At 44.0% G+C, this 13,949-nt stretch overlaps 1 protein-coding gene across 4 annotated transcripts in view; it reads right to left on the minus strand.

The window, feature by feature from the left end:
* Positions 1 to 13,949, minus strand: part of HGF (hepatocyte growth factor) — a 475,310-nt gene that overhangs the window by 98,095 nt on the left and 363,266 nt on the right. The window lies entirely within an intron of this gene.

Below are 13,949 nucleotides of genomic sequence, written 5' to 3' on the forward strand. Positions count from 1 at the left end.
ACTGTTGTGTCCTGCCCAGCCGTGTCATATATCCAGGCCCGTTTTGTTTGCATTACTTTTTTGTTGGCAGACATTCTAACACCGCTTCGGCTCTTTAGGAAAACAGCACATTTCGATTGAATGAGCCTGTGCTGTATTATCCAAGGGTGTACTGTCTGTCAAACTTTGCACTGGCGAACTGGAAATTAAAACGAGAAGCAGAGAGTCGAATAATTAAGGAAAACATATCTTGCAAAACTGACTGGTTACTTATTATTCACCAGTGTGTTTATGACAACTCCATTCGCCTTCGTCACATAAAATAACCGGCGAAAACACCACGCTCACTAAATCTTGTACAAGTGAATATAAGGTTTTGTTTACAGTGGGAGAAAGGTATTTATGATGTCTTTAAACTCCTTGCCCCAGCACTGCTTCGTTTGAACAGAAGGAAGTGATCCATCAAGTGCGTCCTGCAGGAGAGAGGGGTCACCCGGCCTGGGGAGGGGCGCTGCTTAACTGACTGACTGTGCTGGTTTAGAGGCCTGCTTAAGAAAACAATCTGCGCTTTAACTGAGGAGATCTGGGGACACCGAACAGCGTGAAAGAAACAGCAATGCAATTTACAGAGCCGATGAAAGAGAAGCGACAAAAACAGGCCAGATTTACTCTTGCGTTCAAAGGGGCAGTTATCACAGAGGGCAAACCTGAGCGTGGCAGCTCCTGCATATGCAGTTTGCATCAACAATGTCGGTCTTGTGGGATGCGTGGTTTTATCGCGAGAACATGTATCTATCTATGCCTGCCGTTGTTTCTACTTCTTCAGTATGTGTAACATGCAATGCGGGGGCGAATGAGTTACAGGTGCACTCTTCCTATGAAATCAAGCCTGAGCGATGACCAAGAGGTGGTGTGTCTACGGAGTACTGAGAGTATAGAGGGTTGGGGAAGTGTCAGGAGTGCCAGGGGGTGGAAAAACATTATTTTGAAAATACACATCCTTGAAGCCTCTAAGAACGACCCGTCTGTAGCGAGGGGAAGCTTTATTTCCAAAATAACCCAAGCCAGTGCGATCAATGTGCAAACGCCTGTTCCTGTGTGCGTCTCTCTCTCTCTCCAACCATCCTCGTATTGAGGGGCACATTTAGCAATCTTTCACACAGCCAGCACAGTCACCTTGCTGCAAGGTGCTGCATGAAAGGGAAAGGGCAGGAATGTGCTGTATGTAGCATTATATGGCGCATTCCTGTCCTTTCCTAGTGCTGGCATACTTTTGACTGCCTAGCACCAATGCAGTCACGCTTGCATCATGTTGCAGGGGTGCCTGGGTTTTAGGCAGGATTGTTTTTGTACAGGAAAGGACAAAAATAATCCTCAGAGGCATTTTCCTCTTTCTACGTGTGCTGCACAATACGAAAGAAAGATATTTGATGCATCCCCAGGTGTACCACTAATGGTAAATCTGGGAATACCCTCGCTCCACCCATGGAACGCCCCCCTTGGGCAGCGTACCACAAGGCAGCAATTTATCAAGCCATTCAGGGCCTTGCAAGGTGGCCTTGTGTGGCTTGATAAATCTCACGTTTCTGAGTCACTCTTTCGCCTCCTTGCATGGTGCAAGGGCGATGCAAAACCTTGCGAAACATGGGCCTTAGTCTAGAATGCTTTCATTTTAAGCATCCCAAACTGCATGCGGAAAATCAATGACATCACAACACCAAGCATCTTCCCCCTTAACAATGAACAAAATAAAACAGTTAATGCAACACAATCCATTGACAAATAATAGGAACAACTTATCTCTACAAATCTTTTCCAAGCATTATAAAAATAAGCACATAATGCAACAAAATACATTGACAAATAACAAGTACATCTTAGTTCTACAAATATTTTCCAATCATTATATTTGGAATGCAGGGTTAAAGAAACATGGGAGTGTAGCAAAAATGAAAATGTAACATGAGGTCCAACTATATATAACTGTTTAGGGAAGCACTTGGAGAATGCTCGCTGCACCCATTCATAAAACAGACTTACTATACAAACTAAGAATTCTTCAAATCTTACAGGCTTATGCACACTTCTACCACATTTAATGACAGTCCCTCCTTTTTTTGCAATTTTATATAGCGCAAACTCGACCAGAAGATATCAGAGCACTATACATGAGCACCAGTTTCATTGCAGACAGGCACATTAATTTCTAGGCACATGGAGATTAAGTGATTTGTTCAGAATCACAGGATGTTTAAGCCTCCCGCCAGACTCAAACTTGGTTCCCCTGCTTCAAATTTGGCCACTCTAGCTGTTAAGCCTAGGAAGGATACACATTGCTTTGACTTTTTAAAGTCACTATCTTCTAACCTTGGTACATGCAAACGTTCACAGCTCCTGAAATAACCAGAGATATTCTAGTTGTTAGCACTTCAAAGGTCACAGGAATCATTCATGTTTCCAGCACCACTCATGTTTCCAGAAACATGAAGGGGGCATATTATCAAGCACTGCGTTAAAATTATTGCCGCTTTAGCGGCAGAAAACTGCCGCTAAAGCGGCGATAATGGGCTTGATAATATGCCGCAGGAAATTCCTTAGAAGCCCATGTTGACACCAGAACATGGGCTTCTATGGGAATTCTCAAGGGCATAATATTAAGCCCATTATCGCCGCTTTGGCGGCAGTTTTCTGCCGCTGAAGCGGCGATAATTTTAATGCCGTTTCTTGATTATATGCCGCTTTTGTATACTCTGTTGTATGACCTTTTTCACTAAGTATGTGCAGCACTTCTTTGAGCCTATGGTCATGTTCATGTCTGTTTTTTTTCATGATTAATATGTCGTCCTGGAAAAAGACTACGCCCTTGAGGTCCTTGAGCAACTAGTACATTAACCTTTGAAATCTGCTGCTGACACAAGTCCAAGTGACATGCTTTTGAAATGAAAGCAGTCAAAAGGTGTTATGAAAGCTGTGAGGTGTTTGCTGTCTGTGTACAAGGGAATCTGACGTTATGCTGCTGGTATTCCTAGTGAGGTAAACTATGTAATTGCTTTATTCATACCAAGTATGTCATCTGTGTTTAGCAAGGGAAATGTATCTACCAATTTATTGAAATTCAAATCACAAAGATTGATGCACATTCTTACTTTGCCATTAGCCTTGCATGCTATAACCGATGGAGCCAACCATTCACTTAATTCAATGCTCTGAATAATGTCACTCACTGCTAGTATCTCCAATTTGAGTTTTCCACCTTCCCTTATGCTGAAAGGAATATTACTTACCTTAGGTGATACTGGGGTGCACTTATCTCTTTAAATTATCTTATGACAACCCCATGGGAAGCCATGAAGCTAATGCTTCATGGGCATATATGTTGAATACTGCGCCGTAAGGCGTAAAAAACACTGCGAAAAACTCCTGGAGATGGCGCCTGCATCCTGACCCTAGAACAACAGGGCTGTGAGGAAGGGGGTGGCTCAATGCTCAGACAACTGGCCTTAGCACAGTAGCTGTATCAGGGGAAGTTCTGGAAGAGGCAAGGTTGGCCTTGTTGACCTCCTGCAGCCGAATATATCAATGAGGAGAAAAATCAGGCAAATTGCTGCATAGGTTGTGCCAACACGCGCTGAAGCCGATTCACCTTCCTAGTGTTTGTGACCTCAGTGGAAATGTCCTCACTGACCCGGCGGCAATTGCAAATAGTTTCCCTGAATTCTATGTGGCGATATATGTTAATTGCGCTGCGCTACATGAGACCCAAACACAGAAATTTCTAGATGATCTGCCCATGAAGGCCCTTTCAAACGTAGTAAGGACCCAACTTGATGACCCTCTTATGATTGACGAATTAACAACTGTCCTTTCGGACATGCACCCTGGCAAGGCCCCCGGCCCAAACGGTTTCCCATGTAAGTTCTTTAAGGGATACATGCCGCAACTAAGCACCCACTATGTCAAGGCCAAACAGGCGGCTCTGAAAGAGTAGCGATTACCTCCAGACTGGAGACACCCAGAAGTGGTTGTCTTTCTCAAGCCTGGCTGACCCAACGATAGCCACTACTTTTATCGACCGATTTCTTTATTGAACATAGAAGCCAAGCTCCTCACTAAGCCACTGGCTAATTGACTTATCCCCCACATGGCCGATGTAGTGCACCTGGAGCAGCCAGGTTGTATGCCCCATCACGTGATGTGCCATAATATCCGTAGAGCTCACAATGCCATAGCTGCAGTAGATCTACTGCTAGTAGATATGGATGAGGCCTTTGATTCAGTCAGCTGGACCTACCTGTTGGTGCTCCTGTGCTGACTCAACATTGGCCCCCGATTCTTATTCTATGTATCTCTGCTATACACAGAACTTCAGTGCGAGTGGCTAGTTCGGTCTCTCACTGGATTTCCATCAGAGGGGGTACCTACCAGGGCTGTCCCTTGCCACCACTCCTATTTGCTCTGGCCATGGAACCCCTGGCCATCTGGGTCAGGATGAATGCTCAGGTCTAAAGCTTTGAGTGGTCGCGAGAGGTCTCAGCCTGCATTGCGCTGTATGATGATGATGTCTTGTTTTTTCTCACAGACCCCCAGAGAACAGGCCCATGACTTCTTCGCATCATGCAGGTGTTTGGTGAAGCATATGGTCTACATATGAATCCTCACAAATCTATGCTCTGGCCGTTTCGGGGGACGCACGATTATGGTACATGGTCAACAGACCTGACCATGGCCACGGACGGAATGAGGTACCAGGGTGTTTTTCCTCTCCGCCTTCCAGTCCATTTCCCGGGACTGTAATTTTGCTCCACTGACTGAACAAGTAAAGACAGAGGTAAAATTCTGGTCACATTTGCCCCAGTCGTTATATGGACGATCTGCCATTTTTGCGATGATCTCCCTTCCCTGCCTTTATACAATTAACAGAACCATCCCTATCCGATCCCCGCAGGCTGGTTGTGGCAGGTGAATACTTTATTGAGTCACTTCGTATGGGGGTGAAGTGCGGATCCGGTGGCCCTATGTACCTGCTTTCAATCAACTTACTGTGGCGGTATTGCAGCAGCAGACATCCAGTCCTATTATGCAGCTTCGCACTTACAGGTGCTTAACAACTGGTGGTACTGCACATGGGATGACCCAGCCTACGTGGTGGAACATTGGGTAATGGGTGACAACTCCTTTTACTCGTATCTTTGTAGTGGGTCGACACCCCTTACCTTGTTGCCGGGGAGCAAGTAGTGATTCTGGTGTGGAGACAATCTCTATGGTGGATGGGGTGGTGGGGGTTGCCACATACGGGAGACCCCACTTTGGCAGAATGGTTTCCTCCTCCAATTGAATACTCTGTCCAGGTTCCAAAGCTGGGATAATATTGGTATATCCTCACTAGGGGAGGTCATGAATGGTCTGATCCTTAAATCCTTTCAAGAGCTCTAAAGAGAATTTGCCATGCCACATAACCAATTTTACAAATATCTACAATTTTGCCATGCTCTCTCCCCATACCTTAAAAACCTAGAGGCTATCCCGGAATTGAAACCACTAGAAGGCAAACTACTTATGCAAGACCTTGGGGATCATAAGATCACAAAAATATACCAGTCCCTTATCTCCGTTAGTAAGCCATCCTCCACATGGCCTGGCAGAGCGACCTCGAAGCAATAGACGATGACGACTGGACAGAGGCTCTGGAATCACCACGGGGTGCAGCCATTTCCTACCACATGCAACTCATGCAATTCAAGTATTTACACTGTGTATATTACACCCGACAAAGGCTCTAGCGAATCGTCCTGTGGCCTCACCCACCTGCCTACGCTGTGGGATTAGTGAGGGTACCTTCCTTCACACAGTATGGTCATGCAGCTCGCTCATGAAGTTTTGGCGGGGGGTGTGAAGTGCCTATCTGAAGTACTTGCCTGGGAACTTCCCATGTCCCCTGAATAGATTCTTTTACACACCATGGACGAAATCGGGGGCAATAGGTAGAAAAAACACCTACTGTTTCTTGGACTTACCCTTGCAAAGAGAGACATCGCCAGACTGTGGAAGGCTAGCTCCTCTCCCCTACTGGGTGTATGGAAACGAGGCATAGACTTTTGTATGGGTCTGGAGCTACTGATTTTCCTGGCTAGCAGATGCCCACAAAAACACCCCAAGATTTGGTACAGATGGGCAGTGTTTCAAGGTCTACCTCTGGAACCATTGGCCTCTGCAGAAACAATCCCTGTGCAGGCCTTCAGATAGGTAATAGTGGCTCATAAAACAGACGTGTGACCAATAATGTGTTTGGGACATTGGGGTGCGGTAGGGCATATCCTGGGGAGCATACGTACTACGTTTGCTAGAAAACATTTTCTGTCTATGATACATCATAGATGCTGATGTAAATGCCATGTTTAGATACATTGATGTGTACACTTATGATTTGGGGCCCTGAGGCCATATTGTGGCAGAAAATACAATTAAATTTGTTGTGCAAATTTTTTTCATCCTATGATGAAAACCATTCAAAACCCCCACCTTATTTGATAAAAAGTTATGAAACTGTTCAAGTAACGATTGAGAAAATGTTGCGGGGCAATCAAATAAAGTTCAGGATTTTTAGGATTTAATGTGAATTCCAAATTCCCTGATCCATCCAACCCAGCATAGAGGGACCTTTTTCTGCCACACATAACCTGCCTTCCACCGCCCTTCCTTTAAATTCAAAACTTAGTTTACAATCCCGCACCATTGGAAAAGGTTCATCTGTGAAAGTCACAGGATTTACATCAGATGATACTAAAACATCACCCAAAATTCTTTGAACATTTTCTTCCCATACTGTGCTGTTTATGATGATGACAGGTGAGACTGAATCGGCTACAATCTCAAGTGAAATTCCTCCTAATATCAAAGAGCAAGAAGTCGTTTTCTTACCATCATTATACAGGCCTAGTACATCATAATCAATACAAAGAACACATTGTGCTTCATCATACTACCTACAAGACGAACCAGAGTTTACCACACACTTCACCGAGGCAGATACTCCTTTCGTATGACACACTCTAGTAAAGTGTCCCATTATACCAGACGTGGAACAATGTTATTTCAGGGCTGAACAACGCTTAAAGTATTCTATATGGTTAAAGATTCCACATCTAAAACATGATTTAGTGGCCGATGACTTCTTCTGATGTTTCAATACTTGATCTCTGATAGAATACTTGATACTATGATCTCTGTTTCCTAAAGCCTTCACTGTATTCTTCTTGCATTCATTAACCGAAAAGTTTGATGACTTAACAGCACACACAGAATCCTTTTTGTTCATGTTCTGTAAACTGCCTTGGCACATCGTTTAGAAAGATTTGCCCTTTTCGCAATCGCAATGGCCTCCTTCAAAGTTGCTTCACCATTTGCCCACAGCCATTCTTGTACATTGGAATCGTTAGCGTGCATGACAAATCTCATCTATTACAAGATCATCTAGTAAGATTCCAAATTTGCATGGGATTGCCAATCTCTTTAAATCTGCAACAAAATCATCTGTGTATTCTTGATCCTTTTGATGAGTTAAAAAAAAAAATGCCCACAAATAAATACTGATGGCATCAAATAGGTGTCTAAATCTTCTAGTGCATGAGCAAACACATCAATGTACTCTGCACACCATATTTTTTCTCTATTTGATCATAACTTCTTAGCCCCCTGGCCCTAACATGTTTAATACATTTCTTTTGTTTCATGCTCGAGGAAAAATCTCCCTCAGACTCATACTCAATTGTCAAAATGAAATTGAGACAATAAGCTTTCAAATAGGGCCATTTCATAATTGGCTCCATCTGAGACACTAAGTGCTTGATTTAGATGATGGCAGATCAGGTCCTGACATCACTTTTGTATGGGTTTCCTGTCCGCTGACTTGGTGGTCCACCACCTGTAACTGTTGTCTGGTGCTTGGGCAAAAGACAGCCACAGTCCCGATGCCGCCACCAGGAATTTTCAAAGACGGCACCAGAGGCAAAAGCTGTTTGGTATGGGACTCCAGTCAGAACTCCCGCCGAGCAGCTTACAATCTGCCTTTCCGTCGAGGAAACTGCGGTAGGAATCTCTACCATTGTGACTTTGTGGAATTGAAGGAAATGATGTAAAAGATTACCTTTTTCCTGCTTCCCCCTTCTGTTTCTGTCTTGTACCCCATCATCCAGGTCCCTCCTTGGCTGCTCTGACTCCGCTACGATGCTAAATGACTCATTTGTCACCAAGATGTAAGGTAAGCTACTTGGACAATTGTCCTATGTACCGTGTGCAGACAACTGCTGTAGCTGCATGCATTTCTGCATTGCTCTTACATGCAATATTTTTCTCAGGTGAAATAAAGGAGTGTTCATTTTCCTAATTATAAAGGTAAATTGAACTTACCTGTATTGACCCTTTAAAAAATATTTGTGGCTGTGGTGCTTGGGGTGTTGTGTTAGTGGTGCCTGTGAGTGAGCATTCAATGTTCGTATATGTGAGTGGCATGCCATATGTTATACAAAGAGAAATACCAGATTGCCTACATATGTTTTCATGAACACATGACATATTTGTGTATTGAAACATTATCAAGCTATACTTACCAGTCCACCCTCCACCAGGAACTCACTCCATCAGCACACTGCCGCCAGAGCACTGCCAGCAGAAAAGGAACATCTAAGTTGGCCCGGCACAAACCCGCCAGCCTGATGGCAACAGATTACTGCTAGCCAACAGAGAAGACTGCCACAGTCTTTTGTCTACTGCTGCAACACCTAAATAATGTGGGCGGACCACCGTCAGCTTGATGGAGTACTTGGAACCACCTCCAAGGTGGGATGATGGTAGCCCCGCTAAGATCTACATCAGGCCCTAAGAACGGTTGAGGAGGTGGTAAGGAAAATGTTTGCAAATAAATTGTAATTTTCAAGAGAAAAATAAAATATGCCAACGGTACATTGATTTTTTCTGTACTTGAAATGTTCAAGAATAATGTATCCAGAAAAAGCATGTACAACTTCCAGGTGTGAAACCATTAACATTTTCTGGTCACAATTAAATGCCTTGTGGTTAATTTCTTCCTCGAGTTTGTAAAACACTGTCTCTCTGAAGTGCAGTGCATCCGTGCCAAACTCTGATTCTGTGGCAGGACCGGAGGCTCCGATTATGCTTCTCAATCTTTACTAGTAAATTTACAGCAGCCAATGAAAAAACAGTTATGCATTGAAAACACTAAATTTCCCATGATGCTTTAGACCGCACCTCCAATTGGGCTACATGCACACTACCTCTACGGAAGCCTGCACGCGTCACAGTGTACGCAAGGCAGCTTCAGAGTCGAACGCTGGAGCTGCCTTCTTCCCAGGCTAGAAGGAAAGGGGATTGCAGAGACGTGCCGGTACCGGGCTTTTTTTCACACTTATTTGGCAGAGTTCTTATTTCTCCCCCTGTTGCGAATAATTTTTGGAAAGGCTTCCCAGACTTTGGTAGTGAAAATTAACTCTAATAACTGCTCATTCAGGCGTTTAGGGCCTAACTCTCCCTCTTAAATCCTGTACTGACAGTTTGGGGTACCTCTGGCATCTCTGCACCAGCTAATTGCTCTCTCCTAATGCCCTGCTTCTAAGCTGATCAGGGCTGCAAACTATTGGCTTCCCTCTGGGGAATTTATGATTGGAGTGATTCTATCTCCCTTGAGACATGTCTGATTAGGAACATTACGAGCAAGATCTGCTGCCTATGTCCCAGGAGAAGATGAGGACTACTTCTATGATGAGAGCATCGAGTCCGTGATTGATAAAATGGTGGAAAAGAAATCAGACAAGGCTTTTTCTTCTGCCCTCTCCCCATTCCAAAGGGTTAGATAAGCAAGTCTGGATTGTTTTTTCAAGGACACAGTAGAATTTGTGAATACCTTCACCTTTTTAGATACATTTCAGACCTCACTCAAGCGAGTGTTCAATCCCCTTTTTGGCAGGGCCGGTCGTGGCGGAGGACGCTCGACCTGCCGCTTCAACCAACTAGGTCCTCAATGTGGATAGAATCCCAGACGCAGGGGTTACGCTCAAGACCCAGTTCAAGCAGGTTTCTATCCTACACAGTCCAGGGGCTTCAGAGGGTGCTTCAACCGAGATGTCAACAGGAGTTTACGAAAAAACGACATGTAATCCACAGGAAATTTCATACCCTATTATTCTGACGCCTCCCTTGGGGGCAAATTGAAATATTTAGTAATGAATTGGGCAGCAATTACCTCTGACATATGGGTTCTAAACTCTGTTCAAGGGTATCAAATTGAATTGGTGCAGGTTCCCGTCCAAGGCTCTCTCCCCCCCCTCTCCTTTTTTCCCAACAAGAAGAGTTTTTTATTGACTCCGAACTGCAAAAACTTTTGACAACGGAAGCTATTGCTGCAGTTGAGCCTCACTCGTGGCTCCGAATGTTAAATCCCTTTGTGATTTACTGTCATTTCAAGATGGAAGGCATCCATCTTCTGAGAGATCTTCTTCAAGATCAGGACTGAATGGCCCATTTAGGTCCCAAAGACGCCTACTTGACAGTCCCTGTTTCCCCTCATTATCAATATTACCTTCAATTCCAATGGAAAGGCCAATGGTTTCAATATCAATCCCTGCCATTCGGCCTCTCATCAGCCCCTTGGGTATTCACAAAATTCTTGAAACCGGTAGTAAGTCATTTAAGAGAGATGGGAGTTCGCGTGATCATCTACCTAGACGACATGCTTCTGTTGGCACAAGATCGCTCACTACTGTTGTCCAGTGTCCCTCCCACAGAATCTGGGTTATGTAATAAACTCCAAGAAATCTCTGATGCAGCATTCTCATTTGGTGAAATTCTTGGGATTTCAAATAGACTTTGTGACAGCACAAGTAATTCTTCCCACGGTAAAAATAAAATCCCTCCAGAGAAAATTGAAAACGACGTTGTCAAAACAGAAGGTACCTTTGAGATCTCTGGCGAGGATTGTAGGGTTGTTAGCGTCCTCAATTCAGGCAATTTTCCCTGGCCCTCTGCAGTACAGAGTTCTACAACACCTAAAGATTCATTATTTACAACGGACTTTCAGCTATGATCATTGGAAGAATTGAAGCTACATATCACTTGCGTGGAACTTTTAAGGGGTTCCGGTTTACGACAGTCGGTCGGTGGTCAACCGAAGGATTGAAGCTTCATATCAATTGCCTGGAACTTTTGGCAGATTCCTTTGCCATCAAGTCAAACTTACCTATCAAGAGCAATTGCAGCATCCTCCTGCGGATGGACAATGTGTCAGCGGATCAATATATCAATCGCCTAGGAGGTATTAGTTCTTGTGTCCTGGCCAACATAGCCTGAGACTTCTGGCATTTTTGCCTCTCACAGAAGATCACAGTGATGGCAGAATATGTTCCAGTCAAGGACAACCTGGTGGTGGATTGGAATTCCTGATCCCTGAGAGACTACAGCGATTGGAAACTCCATCCCTACCTCTTCCGAGAGACCATGAATACCCGAGGCCCCTGTCTGGTGGATCTGTTTGCATCTCATCTCAAAGCCCAACTTTCCCGGTTTTACATCTGGAGACCAGATCCGATGGCTTTGGGGACTGATGCTTTCCTTTACTCCTGGGGATTCCAGGCGAATTATACGTTTCCCCCGTTTGTAATGATTGCAAGAGTAGAGGCCCAGGTCTGACGACAGTCTGTGACATTGGTGTTAGTTATTCAATTGTGGAAGACGCAATCATGGTTTCCAACTCTGTTGGAATTGACTGTGGATCTTCCCATTCACCTCCGAGTCTTTCCTCAGATGCTGCTGGACCCAGTCGGGTTACCACATCCTCACGTTTTTCAAGACCAGCTGACACACATGGTTTGGACAATCTCAGGAGACACAAACACATTGAGGGAATTTCAACGGGAGCTGATGACTTTATAAAACAGGCTTGGGCTCCTTCCACACATAAACAAAATTCTTCTGCATAGAAACGATGGGTGGGTTGGTGCCTTACACGGAACGTGGATCCCATGGGATCCGAGTTGAAAGATATCCTTAAATCCCGCTCACAATGTGCTGAATCTGGACTATGTTACAGGTCAGTAAATAATTTTAGGTCTGCATTATCAGCAGGACATGACCTCCTAGATGGTAAACCGGTGGGTGTTCATCTGGTAATTTGCAGACTATTGAAAGGAATAAGGGTGGCTCGACCACCAAGACCCAGATACACTCAGATCTGGGCTGTTAATAATATGCTTTCCTTGTTGGAATCATGGCCTGAAAATAAAGATCTATCATTTAAACAACTTTCAGCCAAATTAACCATGCTTTTATGTTTAATTTCAAGCGCCGAGTGTCGGATGTACAAGCACTAGATTTAACACGTAGGTCGTTTTATCGAAACGGTGTTTCTTTTATTGTTTCCAAACCTACTAAGACTATGTCATGTTCCACTAATTATCCTGCTTTTCCTCACAATGACAAGCTTTGCATAGTGAAATGTTTGAAGGTGTATGAAGAGCGTACTTAGATGCACAGGATTGATCCTTTGGGCCCTTTACTTCTGGCAATCCAGAAACCATTCTGACCTATGTCTGCTGCTACATTAGCAGGCTGGGTACGAGGGGTCATGGCAGAAGCTGGGATTTACATATCTGTGTAAGGTGTTCATTCTACCAGAGGTGCTATGGCATCTAAAGCCTTTGTGATGGGGTCTAGATTGGAGGATATTCTCAGAGCCGCTGATTGGTCATCAGATTCCATGTTTAAAATATTTTATTATAAACCCGTTGTGCATGATTCATCTGTTGTGGTTGGTGAGATTTCAACCAGCGTAATCGTAGCCTCTGGTCCTGCATTAAAATGGAAAATGTTCTAGCTTGTTGCGACAAGAATTTTAGATTCTATTACGGATAGGGAGGTGAGGATTATCCCAGCCATTGGGATAGGTAAGAGTCTTATCAACACTGTCATGATATCTTATGGCTTATGTTTGATGTTGTTTTTCCCTCCCTTATTTCTATTCACGATTACGATGCACTCAAACTCAAACTTAATTTTGGTTACAGGAGTGGATTCAAAATAAAATTAAATCGCATGGATTGATGTCGACAATGGCGATTTGCTACAATGGATCTTTGGAAGTTGCCTCGTTCGTGATTCTGTTTGTGTGGATTTACTTTCCGTTGAGAGTGGGAACTGTATCCTGTTATGGTTTGGACGGCATATAGACTGCTTGTTCGTAAAGAAAGAGGCGGTAACAATGGAGCCTCTCTATTTTGTATATGCTGGAAACTGTTGATTGGTGGTTTATGGTGTTCAAAGCCTCATGTGAAAATTTAGTGTTTTCAATGCTTAACTGCTTTCTCATTGGCTGCTGTAAATTGAGTAGTAAAGATTGAAAAGCATAATCCTCGCCTCCGTGTCCTTAATAGAATCTAAAATTCTTGCCGCAACAAGCTAAAAAACCTTCTATTCCCTACATTCAGGAAATTTGTGCCCAATTCAAGATGGCCGGCATGTACAGTCATGTGACTAACGTATAATATCACACACAAGGCAGTGTGAGGCGAGTGGAATCTGAAGTAGTGAGATATGCTCAAAGTACACACAAAGAAAGAATCTATCTCTCTCGCCAACAGTATCCACGCGTGCAAGCAGAAGTGATAAAAGTAAAATGTCAAAAGAGTATGTCCTGCAACAATACAGATCATGTATAACGATCTGCACTTGCCTCATGGTCTGGGCCAGGCGGAGTAATTCACGGCGATTCTCCTTTACTGCCAATACGCGATATTAGCAGCAGTAAACATGCACGGTGTAGGTTGGGGTTTACGCTTGTATTCAACGATGTAAGAACAACATTTACAGTGTCAGTAGCTAGGTGCGGTTTATTACCAGAATAACCCCAGGCAATAGGAGCAATGTACAAACATCTGCACTGTCTCTCTCTCTCTCTCCAACCGTCC

This window comes from Triturus cristatus, chromosome 4_1 (assembly GCF_964204655.1).
Source record: "Triturus cristatus chromosome 4_1, aTriCri1.1, whole genome shotgun sequence".
NCBI classification, from domain to species: domain Eukaryota; kingdom Metazoa; phylum Chordata; class Amphibia; order Caudata; family Salamandridae; genus Triturus; species Triturus cristatus.